Here is a 13388-nt window from a genome sequence, read left to right on the forward strand (position 1 = left end):
TCTATATTAAAACCTTCAACTGGGAAATACTTTCTATTTTTGTGACCTATGGACCCTATATAGACAGGTTTATAAGCTCTATATTGAAAACTACACATTGGAAACACTGCCTCTTTAGGCATATGAAATTTTATTATAAACTTATTATTTTTTCTTCAATCGAAATTTCCCTCCATTGTGAGACGGACCGACGTCTATAGATCGTCGAAAATAAATATACAACATGTCATCCACGTCAATCTATTTTTATGAGGATTATACAAATCTAATGGAGAATCCTAGTTTTGATCTTCGCTAAAAGTTCTAATGTTCACACAAAACTTGGTTACATAGCGGTCATTGCTATTCATTCCAACTTTCGAACAAAATGGCAACACTAAAAAACACTATTAAAACAACAATAACTAAAACATCTGTCTGTATGCAAGCCACAGGCAGGCAGTAGCAGCATCAAAACAAACAACAACAGAGATCAATTCATTTCAATAGTGAACGTGCAGGAAACAACAACGTGCGATTTAACAACAAAACTAAAAAACACAAACAACAATGTTTGTATACATTTAAAAATGAAAGAAAACCAACAAAAAAATAGAGTGTGTATGTGCAATAAATAATAAAATGAAACTTAAATGAAAAATCGAAAAAAAAAAATGTTTAAAGAGAATGTTAAAAATATTATTATATTCAATTGTTATTTAATTTCATAAATTATTATTTTATTTATTTCAAAACACACACAAAGTGTTTATATTAAAAGTTTTATATAGAAAAACAAGTGCAGACATGTTTAAGCATACAAGTTTAAGTGAATTAAATAAAAAAACACACCAACAACATATTTTTTATTGTTATTAGAAATATAAATAATTAAATAAATATTTAATAACAAATTAAATAACGTGTATATTGTTGTCATTAAATATAATATAGCAACAATAATAAAAAATTATAACAAATTTGTTCAGAGGAAAAATGTTGACAAAATTTTTTGGTTAACAGATTCTTAATTTATTTAATTGTGTGTGAAGGTGTATTCAGTTCCTAGTGCTAGTGTTAATTATTCGCTTAGCCGGTTCCAATTGATTACCCACTATCTGCAAAATCTACTTTTATGGCTGTAACTTTACCTACAGAATATTTGGTTTAACTTAAATTTTGTTGCGACAAAAAAGAGGTAAGATTAACTATATTTCCAGCTCTCACTTTTTTAAATTTCGATCAACCCTTGTCTTTATATACATAGCTTAGGCTGTAGTCTAGTCTATAGGCTAATCTATACTATATAGACTAGATTAAAGTCTGGTCTATTGTCCAATCCATAATCTAGTCTAGTTTATAATATAGTCTATAGTCTAGTCTATAGTCTAGTCTATAGTCTAGTCTATAGTATAGTCTATAGTCTAGTCTATAGTCTAGTCTATAGTCTAGTCTATAGTGTAGTCTATAATCTAGTCTATAGTCTACCCTATATATATATATATAGCCTAGTCTATCTATAGTCTAGTCTATCCATATTCTAGTCCATCTATATTCTAGTCTATCTATAGTCTAGTCCATCTATAGCCTAGTCTATCTATAGTCTAGTCTATCTATAGTCTAGTCTATCTATAGTCTAGTCTATCTAGAGTCTAGTTTATCTATAGTCTAGTCTATCTATAGTCTAGTCTATCTATAGTCTAGTCTATCTATATTCTAGTCCATCTATAGTCTAGTCTATTATAAGTCTAGTCTATCTATAGTCTAGTCTATCTATAGTCTAGTCTATCTATAGTCTAGTCTATCTATAGTCTAGTCTATATATAGTCTAGTCTATCTATAGTCTAGTCTATATATAGTCTAGTCTATCTATAGTCTAGTCTATCTATAGTCTAGTCTATCTATAGTCTAGTCTATCTGTAGTCTATCTATAGTCTAGTCTATCAATAGTCTAGTCTATCTATAGTCTAGTCTTTCTACAGTCTAGTCTATCTATAGTCTAGTCTATCTATAGTCTAGTCTATCTATAGTCTAGTCTATCTATAGCCTAGTCTATCTATAGTCTAGTCTATCTATAGTCTAGTCTATCTATAGTCTAGTCTATCTAGAGTCTAGTTTATCTATAGTCTAGTCTATCTATAGTCTAGTCTATCTATAGTCTAGTCTATCTATATTCTAGTCCATCTATAGTCTAGTCTATTATAAGTCTAGTCTATCTATAGTCTAGTCTATCTATAGTCTAGTCTATCTATAGTCTAGTCTATCTATAGTCTAGTCTATATATAGTCTAGTCTATCTATAGTCTAGTCTATATATAGTCTAGTCTATCTATAGTCTAGTCTATCTATAGTCTAGTCTATCTATAGTCTAGTCTATCTGTAGTCTATCTATAGTCTAGTCTATCAATAGTCTAGTCTATCTATAGTCTAGTCTTCTACAGTCTAGTCTATCTATAGTCTAGTCTATCTATAGTCTAGTCTATCTATAGTCTAGTCTATCTATAGTCTAGTCTATCTATAGTCTAGTCTATCTATAGTCTAGTCTATCTATAGTCTAGTCTATCTATAGTCTAGTCTATCTTTAGTCTAGTCTATCTATAGTCTAGTCTATCTATAGTCTAGTTTATCTATAGTCTAGTCTATCTATAGTCTAGGCTATCTATAGTCTAGTCTATATATAGTCTAGTCTATCTATAGTTCCGTCTATCTATACTCTAGTCTATCTTTAATCTAGTCTATCTATAGTCTATTCTATCTATTGTCTAGTCTATCTATAGTCTAGTCTATCTATATTCAAGTCTATTTATATTCTAGTCTATCTATAGTCTAGTCTATCTATAGCCAAGTCTATCTATAGTCTAGTCTATCTATAGTCTAGTCTGTCTATAGTCTAGTCTATCTATAGTCTAGTCTATCTATAGTCTAGTCTATCTATAGTCTAGTCTATCTGTAGTCTAGTCTAACTATAGTCTAGTCAATCTATAGTCTAGTCTATCTATAGTCTAGTCTATCTATAGTCTAGTCTATCTATAGTCTAGTCTATCTATAGTCAAGTCTATCTATAGTCTAGTCTATCTGTAGTCTAGTCTAACTATAATCTAGTCTAACTATAATCTAGTCTATCTATAGTCTAGTCTATCTGTAGTCTAGTCTAACTATAATCTAGTCTAACTATAATCTAGTCTATCTATAGTCTAGTCTATCTATAGTCTAGTCTATCTATAGTCTAGTCTATCTATAGTATAGTCTATCTATAGTCTAGTCTATCTATAGTCTAGTCTATCTATAGTCTAGTCTATCTATAGTCTAGTCTATCTATAGTCTAGTCTATCTATAGTCTAGTCTATCTATAGTCTAGTCTATCTATAGTCTAGTCTATCTATAGTCTAGTCCATCTATAGTCTAGTCTATCTATAGTCTAGTCTATCTATAGTCTAGTCTATCTATAGTCTAGTCTATCTATAATCTAGTCTATCTATAGTCTAGTCTATCTATATCTAGTCTATCTATAGTATAGTCTATCTATAGTCTAGTCTATCTATAGTCTAGTCTATCTATAGTCTAGTCTGTCTATAGTCTAGTCTATCTATAGTCTAGTCTATCTATAGTCTAGTCTATCTATAGTCTAGTCTATCTATAGTCTAGTCTATCTATAGTCAAGTCTATCTATAGTCTAGTCTATCTATAGTCTAGTCTATCTGTAGTCTAGTCTAACTATAATCTAGTCTAACTATAGTCTAGTCTATAGTCTAGTCTAAGTCTAGTCTATAGTCTAGTCTATAGTCCTAGTCTATAGTCTAGTCTATAGTCTAGTCTATAGTCTAGTCTATAGTCTAGTCTATAGTCTAGTCTATAGTCTAGTCTATAGTCTAGTCTATAGTCTAGTCTATAGTCTAGTCTATAGTCTAGTCTATAGTCTAGTCTAGTCTATAGTCTAGTCTATAGTCTAGTCTTCTATAGTCTAGTCTATAGTCTAGTCTATAGTCTAGTCTATAGTCTAGTCTATAGTCTATTCCATAGTCTAGTCTATAGTCTAGTCTATAGTCTAGTCTATAGCCTAGTCCTATAGTCTAGTCTATAGTCTAGTCCTAGTCTATAGTTTAGTCCTATTGTCTAGTCTATAGTTTAGTCTATTGTCTAATCTCCTTCATACGAGACACCAACCAGACGAATAATAGTTTTAATCGTCGTCCCCAAAACACTAATTATAAAATATTGCAAAATTTTAAAGCAAGATAATTTTTTGGTAAATATTTACACTCTAATCTAATTAGAGTTAAATAACAACATAATAAACATCTTTTTATTCATAAAATAAAACAAAAATCTTAAATAAGATTAAGAAATTTATTTAACTCACTCGTATCTTAAAATATTACACTTCAGTCTAAAGAGGTCTACTTATACCATATAATAGTGCCTATAGCTTAAAAAAAATCTCTTAAAATCAAGTAAAATATCGCAACTACCGTCAACAATAACATCTTGAGTGTAAAAATTTTATCTCCGAGGAAAATAAACACTACTTCGTGCATAAATCTAAAACAATTTCCTTTTCTTATAAATTCAGTCATTAACTAAACTTCATAGCAGGTTAAAGTGTGTGTCTGGTGCACTAATTGCAACTAAAATAATATTTTAAACAAAACAAAATTTAACAAAAACCACAATAAACACAAAAGATCTTACAGTTAAACAATAGCGGTAAGTTATAAATAATATTACCTATTGTGTGTTTCTCAATAAATATGAAATTGTGCAATAAATATGTATTTTCCATATAAGTCTAAATAATATATAAACAACAAATATTTATTACTAATTCTAAGGCACATATATAAAGAATAAATACATTTTAAAAATTTCGCTAAAAACGTCTATATTTTGAAACTTTTATATTCTGTCGAATTACCCAAATCTGTTAAGATTAATCAAACATAGTAATATACATAGTATCCAAAACATTATCTATATATCGAAAATGTTCCCCTTTGGAGCCAATGATTAAGATTTGTAATCTGTTTTTACAATAACTAATAATAATAAAAACTAATAATAGTGAACTTTAAACGGTTCCCGAATGACATATCTATAGTCTATATTAGTACATGTATATAATCTAGACTTTATAAAATGCAATAGACTAGATTGTAGTCTAAAATATATCACAGATTGTACTTTAAATATTAGGCTGTAATCCAGACTACAGACCAGCCTATAGTATAGAATATAATGCAGAATATAAACCGGACTATAGAGTGAGACATAAAATCTAGTGCAGACATTAGACAAGATTATAATGTAGGCTCTTAGCCGGTATAGTATGGTCTATAGTTTGGACAAAATGTGTTATACTACGTATAGTGTAGAGTCTAGACAATGCATGTGGAGTTGGTTGCAGTTAGTTAGTTAGTTAGTTAGTTAGTCAGTTAGTTAGTTAGTTAGTTAGTTAGTTAGTTAGTTAGTTAGTTAGTTAGTTAGTTAGTTAGTTAGTAGTTAGTTAGTTAGTTAGTTAGTTAGTTAGTTAGTTAGTTAGTTAGTTAGTTAGTTCGTAGTTAGTTAGTTAGTTAGTTAGTTAGTTAGTTAGTTAGTTAGTAGTTAGTTAGTTAGTTAGTTAGTTAGTTAGTTAGTTAGTTAGTTAGTAGTTAGTTAGTTAGTTAGTAGTTAGTTAGTTAGTTAGTTAGTTAGTTAGTTAGTTAGTAGTTAGTAGTAGTTAGTTAGTAGTTAGTAGTTAGTTAGTTAGTTAGTTAGGTAGTTAGTTAGTTAGTTAGTTAGTTAGTTAGTTAGTTAATTAATTAGTTAGTTAGTTAGTTAGTTAGTTAGTTAGTTAGTTAGTTAGTTAATTAATTAGTTAGTTAGTTAGTTAGTTAGTTAGTTAGTAGTTAGTTAGTTAGTTAGTTAGTAGTTAGTTAGTTAGTTAGTTAGTTAGTTAGTTAGTTAGTAGTTAGTAGTAGATAGTTAGTTAGTTAGTTAGTTAGTTAGTTAGTTAGTTAGTTAGTTAGTTAGTTAGTTAGTTAGTTGTTAGTTAGTTAGTTAGTTAGTAGTTAGTTAGTTAGTTAGTTAGTTAGTTAGTTAGTTAGTTAGTTAGTTAGTTAGTTAGTTAGTTAGTTAGTAGTTAGTAGTTAGTTAGTTAGTTTAGTAGTTAGTTAGTTAGTAGTTAGTTAGTTAGTTAGTTAGTAGTAGTTAGTTAGTTAGTTAGTTAGTTAGTTAGTTAGTAGTTAGTTAGTTAGTTAGTTAGTAGTTAGTTAGTTAGTTAGTTAGTAGTTAGTTAGTTAGTGGTACATGTAATTAATTTACCAAACTATTATTCCCCAATCTATTTATATCTCACAGCGTCCTAAACGTTTCATGCGAAAAAACGTTCATTCTAACTTTTAAATTTCAAATTAAATGTATAATAATTATAAGCACTTACCTTTTAACGCTTTTTGCATTTAAATGAGGAAATAATGAGTCGTTGGTGCCATTGTAGCTGTTGATATTCTTAACACTTTGAACAATTTTCCACCCAAACGAATCACAAAAAATTTAAAAGAACAGAAGTAGCAAAAAAGTAACATTTTATAAACAAAACATTATTTGCATAAACATGTTGCATTTTTAGTTTATTTATTTTTTATTCCATTTCTTTAAAACGTTCATTTGTTTTTGTATAAGTGCAACGACACTTTTTTTTGTTGTCATTTTATCTCTGAAAACAATTGGGATGCCAATCACGAAATTGCTATTCCAAAAAAACGTATACATTTTTGGGACTGGGAAATTCCAAATCCCGGGATTATTCGAAAATAATTGTGAGATTTTTCAGAATTGGGAATGTTTTGCTTTAAGACCAAAAATACCAAATTACAGACTATAGACCAAACTAAAGTCTAGAGCAGCGGTTCCCACCGGTTTTTACTTCGCGGACCCCTTGAGGAACTTATTTAATTTCGCGGACCTCCATACATATTTTGATATCTTATTGTACTAAATAATTGTTCGTCCGAAAATTGACCTAGTCCATAAATCCCTAGGTCAAATAAATGTAGAGATGTCATATCTATAAAATATTCCCGATAGGTTTTTAATTGCATGGTTTTGAAGATAGAAAGACTTCTTTGTTGAAATGTTAACATGATGTTTAATTTTATGATCGTGAGACCTTTCATGTTCATTTTAATTCAAGGTAGCAAAAAGGTTTCTTTATCAAATATTGTCGACAAAAATTTATTGCGATTGCAGAGGGGTAAAGTGAGCTAATTTTTCGGGAAAATAATATAAGAAAGTTGGACTTCTTCCATGTTGTTGCGGAATACGTTATCCGCATAATATATGACATGAACTCTTTTACTGCATGGTTTTGCCTACATATTTAGTCGAAACGATATGGATTTTCTGATGTTAATTTAATATATTCTGATGTTAATTTAATATTGGTCGATAAAATCAAGTTAAATTTAGCTAAATTAACGTATTGAAGGTGCATAAAGAGTCACCTCAGTTTTTGAAATATATAATTTTAGTCCTTACAAACAAGAACACTTTTGCTTACAATTTGACAAACTTAAATCTGGTATAAGCTTGTCTTTGAATTATGAAATGTGGCCTAACTTCATACTCCGGAATACCAGTATCCCTTATTTAATTGTAAGACAGATCATTATCCGTCTGAAATAGAAAAACATTGTTTCACTACATATACAGGAAATAAAAATTATGTACATATCAGGCAATATCTTACTTTATAAAAATGATACAATATTGTTTATTCATGGCTTTTTTCGTTTGTATTCGCGGACCCCCTAGGATTTTACTACGGACCACTAGGGGTCCACGGACCCCCATTTGGGAACCGTTGGTCTAGAGTATATATTAGACTATAGTATAGTCTATAGAAAACACTACACTATCAAACAGACTTGACTACAGTTTAGACTATAAACCAGACTATAATCTAGACTATAGACTTGTTTGTAGTCTAGACTATAGACTACTATAGATCTGACTGTAGTGTAAAGACAAAACTATAGTCTGGACTATAGACCATATATACCAGATTGTAGTATTTACATATAGAAGACTACATATATATGTACATATACCGGACTATACAACATTCAGTAATTGATTAATCTCAATTTCCAAGTATTCAAGATAAGTTCCAAGATCCGGGTATTTTTCCATATCATTTTAAAATTTCCGATTCCATATTGGCATCCTTGCAAAAACTGGTTGCAACATACAAGTACACAAAATAGTTGTAGTTTTTTGTTGTCATTTTTAAAATGTTTTTTTTTTTTTTTTTTTTTTGTATTTCTTTTAATCTCTAGTGTCACTTTACATAATTGTTTTACAATGACACTTTGTCAAAAAGATGATGCTCTATTGTTGAGTAAATACCCAGCAAGCATTTAAAGTTGATAAGTGGTAATACGATCATCATTTGTCGATGATATAGTCTACTTAATAAGATGCAAATTTCTGCCAATTTTAGCAGATCTCGTGATACTTACTTCTTACCAAAAGATATAGATTCCCAAAGTTTCGAATGTAAGGTATGGTTTGGAATGTTCCAATAGGAGCCATATACTTAGACTTTATACCGGACTCTAAGCTCTCTTTTCGCTTTAAAGAAAGGGATTTGTCATCGTAGAATCAAATAAAAATCAGACAAAACTTCAATTAGTGATGTCGATTGCTTGTTTATTTTCCATGCATTATAATTTTGGTTTGCTGGGTTATGGCTGTGTTATGAATGCGTGCACACCTTTTGTTTTATTAAATGTTTTTTCCTTTTGCATTTACATATTTAAATTTATTCTGTTTTGTACAAATTTGAGTATAATAAAACTGTCCCAAATTGAAAGATGATCAAAAAAAGTGTTAATCTTCTTAAATTGACCAAGAAAGAAAAATCTCCGGAAAATGAAAATTTTGTTTATGGAATCAACAATCAACAGCTTAAACTAGAGGAAACATTTTAAGAAATCTTATTATTAGAAGAACTAAACTTAATTTTAAACTGCAAAGATTTTGACTCTCTATCATTGACTCCGGCCTAATGTACATTCTTCTCATTTAATATTTGTTTATTTTTATAGAGTTCAGTTTGTTAATTGTTAAGAATAAAAGCTTAATAACAAGAAACAATGATATCTGACAATTATCATAGATTTGTAGCGTGATATTGTGTAAAAAATCAGATTGAATTTTAAATCCTATTGAGCCGTTTTAGAATTACATATCTATCCTAACGGATTAAATAATTCGTTACCACTTTGAAAAATTATACCGCGATACCTAAAAATACGCTGCAAGGTTGAATACTATTGATATCAACCTGTGATTATAAATATCCTTTATATATGCGTTTCTCCCAAATATCGCTTTAACAAAATCATTGAAATAGGTCTTTAACCTTTAAACACAGAAAGTAATTTCAACATTCATTCATTGTTAACAAGAAATTGAAATTGGACCTATTATGCGCTTCTTTACATGGAAATTTTTGGTGGAAAAACTTTATGTAGCGCTCATCGGTTGAAATTCAGAAACATAGATTCCTGGAGGTTCTTAGTTGCTTAGGATATTCCAATCAGTGTTTCTGATGGATATCATACCTGGAATAACATCGTCCCAACATATTTGTATCTTAATTATTGTCCGGTATTCAGAAACTTGGTACCTGTGCTTAGTTCCACTAAATTTTTCAATCAGTGTTCCTGGTGGATATAATATATCACTCCCTATATATATGTGTCTAATTTCAACGAAAGCCTGTCTAGTCTATAGTCTAGTCTAGTCTAGTCTATAGTCTATAGTCTATAGTCTATGGTCTAGTCTAGTCTAGTCTATAGTCTAGTCTATAGTCTAGTCTATAGTCTAGTCTATAGTCTAGTCTATAGTCTAGTCTATAGTCTAGTCTATAGTCTAGTCTATAGTCTAGTCTATAGTCTAGTCTATAGTCTAGTCTATAGTCTAGTCTATAGTCTAGTCTATAGTCTAGTCTATAGTCTAGTCTATAGTCTAGTCTATAGTCTAGTCTATAGTCTAGTCTATAGTCTAGTCTATAGTCTAGTCTATAGTCTAGTCTATAGTCTAGTCTATAGTCTAGTCTATAGTCTAGTCTATAGTCTAGTCTATAGTCTAGTCTATAGTCTAGTCTATAGTCTAGTCTATAGTCTAGTCTATAGTCTAGTCTATAGTCTAGTCTATAGTCTAGTCTATAGTCTAGTCTATAGTCTAGTCTATAGTCTAGTCTATAGTCTAGTATAGTCTAGTCTATAGTCTAGTCTATAGTCTAGTCTATAGTCTAGTCTATAGTCTAGTCTATAGTCTAGTCTATAGTCTAGTCTATAGTCTAGTCTATAGTCTAGTCTATAGTCTAGTCTAGTCTATAGTCTAGTCTAGTCTATAGTCTAGTCTAGTCTATAGTCTAGTCTAGTCTATAGTCTAGTCTAGTCTATAGTCTAGTCTAGTCTATAGTCTAGTCTATAGTCTAGTCTATAGTCTAGTCTATAGTCTAGTCTATAGTCTAGTCTATAGTCTAGTCTATAGTCTAGTCTATAGTCTAGTCTATAGTCTAGTCTATAGTCTAGTCTATAGTCTAGTCTATAGTCTAGTCTATAGTCTAGTCTATAGTCTAGTCTATAGTCAAGTCTATAGTCTAGTATATAGTCTAGTCTATAGTCTAGTCTATAGTCTAGTATAGTCTAGTCTATAGTCTAGTCTATAGTATAGTCTCTAGTATAGTCTATAGTCTAGTCTATAGTCTAGTCTATAGTCTAGTCTATAGTCTAGTCTATAGTCTAGTCTATAGTCTAGTCTATAGTCTAGTCTATAGTCTAGTCTATAGTCTAGTCTATAGTCTAGTCTATAGTCTAGTCTATAGTCTAGTCTATATTCTAGTCTATAGTCTAGTCTATAGTCTAGTCTATAGTCTAGTATAGTCTAGTCTATAGTCTAGTCTATAGTCTAGTCTATAGTCTAGTCTATAGTCTAGTCTATAGTCTAGTCTATAGTCTAGTCTATAGTCTAGTCTATAGTCTAGTCTATAGTCTAGTCTATAGTCTAGTCTATAGTCTAGTCTATAGTCTAGTCTATAGTCTAGTCTATAGTCTAGTCTATAGTCTAGTCTATAGTCTAGTCTATAGTAGTCTATAGTCTAGTCTATAGTCTAGTCTATAGTCTAGTCTATAGTCTAGTCTATAGTCTAGTCTATAGTCTAGTCTAGTCTATAGTCTAGTCTAGTCTATAGTCTAGTCTAGTCTAGTCTATAGTCTAGTCTAGTCTATAGTCTAGTCTAGTCTATAGTCTAGTCTATAGTCTAGTCTATAGTCTAGTCTATAGTCTAGTCTATAGTCTAGTCTATAGTCTAGTCTATAGTCTAGTCTATAGTCTAGTCTATAGTCTAGTCTATAGTCTAGTCTATAGTCTAGTCTATAGTCTAGTCTATAGTCTAGTCTATAGTCTAGTCTATAGTCAAGTCTATAGTCTAGTATATAGTCTAGTCTATAGTCTAGTCTATAGTCTAGTATATAGTCTAGTCTATAGTCTAGTCTATAGTCTAGTCTATAGTCTAGTCTATAGTCTAGTCTAGTCTATAGTCTAGTCTAGTCTATAGTCTAGTCTAGTCTATAGTCTAGTCTAGTCTATAGTCTAGTCTAGTCTATAGTCTAGTCTATAGTCTAGTCTATAGTCTAGTCTATAGTCTAGTCTATAGTCTAGTCTATAGTCTAGTCTATAGTCTAGTCTATAGTCTAGTCTATAGTCTAGTCTATAGTCTAGTCTATAGTCTAGTCTATAGTCTAGTCTATAGTCTAGTCTATAGTCTAGTCTATAGTCTAGTCTATAGTCTAGTCTATAGTCTAGTCTATAGTCTAGTCTATAGTCTAGTCTATAGTTAGTCTATAGTCTAGTCTATAGTTTAGTCTATAGTCTAGTCTATAGTCTAGTCTATAGTCTAGTCTAGTCTATAGTCTAGTCTATAGTCTAGTCTATAGTCTAGTCTATAGTCTAGTCTATAGTCTAGGTCTATAGTTAGTCTATAGTCTAGTCTATATTCTAGTCTATAGTCTAGTCTAGTTAGTCTATAGTCTAGTCTATAGTCTAGTCTAAGTCTAGTCTAGTAGTCTATAGTCTAGTCTATAGTCTAGTCTATAGTCTAGTCTCTAGTCTAGTCTATAGTCTAGGTCTTCTAGTATAGTTAGTCTTAGTCTAGTCATAGTCTAGTCTCTAGTCTAGTTTATAGTCTAGTCTATAGTCTAGTCTATAGTCTAGTCTATAGTCTAGTCTATAGACTCTAGTCTATAGTCTAGTCTATAGTCTAGTATATAGTCTAGTCTATAGTCTAGTCTAGTCTATCTAGTCTAGTCTATAGTCTAGTCTATAGTCTAGTCTATAGTCTAGTCGATAGTCTAGTCTATAGTCATAGTCTAGTCTAAGTCTATAGTCTAGTTCTAGTCTAGTCTATAGTCAGTCTAGTCTATAGTCTAGGTCTATAGTCTAGTCTATAGTCTAGTCTATAGTCTAGTCTATAGTCTAGTCTATAGTCTAGTCTATAGTCTAGTCTATAGTCTAGTATAGTCTAGTCTATAGTCTAGTCTATAGTCTAGTCTATAGTTAGTCTATAGTCTGTCTATAGTCTAGTCTATAGTCTAGTCTATAGTCTAGTCTATAGTCTAGTCTATAGTCTAGTCTAGTCTAGTCTATAGTCTGTCTATAGTCTAGTCTATAGTATAGTCTATAGTCTAGTCTATAGTTCTAGTCTATAGTCTAGTCTATAGTCTAGTCTAGTAGTTATAGTCTAGTATAGTCTAGTATAGTCTAGTCTATAGTCTAGTCTATAGTCTAGTCTATAGTCTAGTCTATAGTCTAGTCTATAGTCTAGTCTATGTCTAGTCTATAGTCTAGTCTATAGTCTAGTCTATAGTCTAGTCTATAGTCTAGTCCATAGTCTAGTCTATAGTCTAGTCTATCGTCTAGTCTATAGTCTAGTCTATAGTCTAGTATATAGTCTAGTCTATAGTCTAGTCTATAGTCTAGTCTATAGTCTAGTCTATAGTCATCTATAGTCTAGTCTATAGTCTAGTCTATAGTCTAGTCTTAGTCTAGTCTAGTCGTCTATAGTCTAGTCTATAGTCTAGTCTATAGTCTAGTCTATAGTGTCTAGTCTATAGTCTAGTTTATAGTCTAGTCTATAGTCTAGTCTAGTCTAGTCTATAGTCTAGTCTATAGTCTAGTCTATAGTCTAGTCTATAGTCTAGTCTATAGTCTAGTCTATAGTCTAGTCTATAGTCTAGTCTATAGTCTAGTCTATAGTCTAGTCTATAGTCTAGTCTATAGTCTAGTCTATAGTCTAGTCTATAGTCTAGTCTATAGTCTAGTCTATAGTCTAGTCTATAGTCTAGTCTATAGTCTAGTCTATAG

At 30.5% G+C, this 13388-nt stretch overlaps 1 protein-coding gene across 2 annotated transcripts in view; it reads left to right on the forward strand.

The window, feature by feature from the left end:
• The first annotated feature begins 900 nt into the window (after positions 1-900).
• The window catches only part of LOC119604775 (putative uncharacterized protein DDB_G0286333), a 50534-nt gene continuing 38046 nt past the window's right edge, over positions 901-13388 (forward strand). Inside the window, exon 1 of one of the 2 annotated variants that reach the window (XM_037957609.1) lies at positions 901-1177. The gene's annotated coding sequence lies outside the window, so the exon portion shown is untranslated. Of the gene's footprint in view, positions 1178-4538; positions 4683-13388 lie in introns of those variants that run through there. The other variant, XM_037957610.1, reaches the window with a different exon arrangement.

Source organism: Lucilia sericata, unplaced genomic scaffold, assembly GCF_015586225.1.
Source record: "Lucilia sericata isolate MDLA Ls3-8-SP2 unplaced genomic scaffold, ASM1558622v1 Contig000430F_arrow, whole genome shotgun sequence".
NCBI classification, from domain to species: Eukaryota; Metazoa; Arthropoda; class Insecta; order Diptera; family Calliphoridae; genus Lucilia; species Lucilia sericata.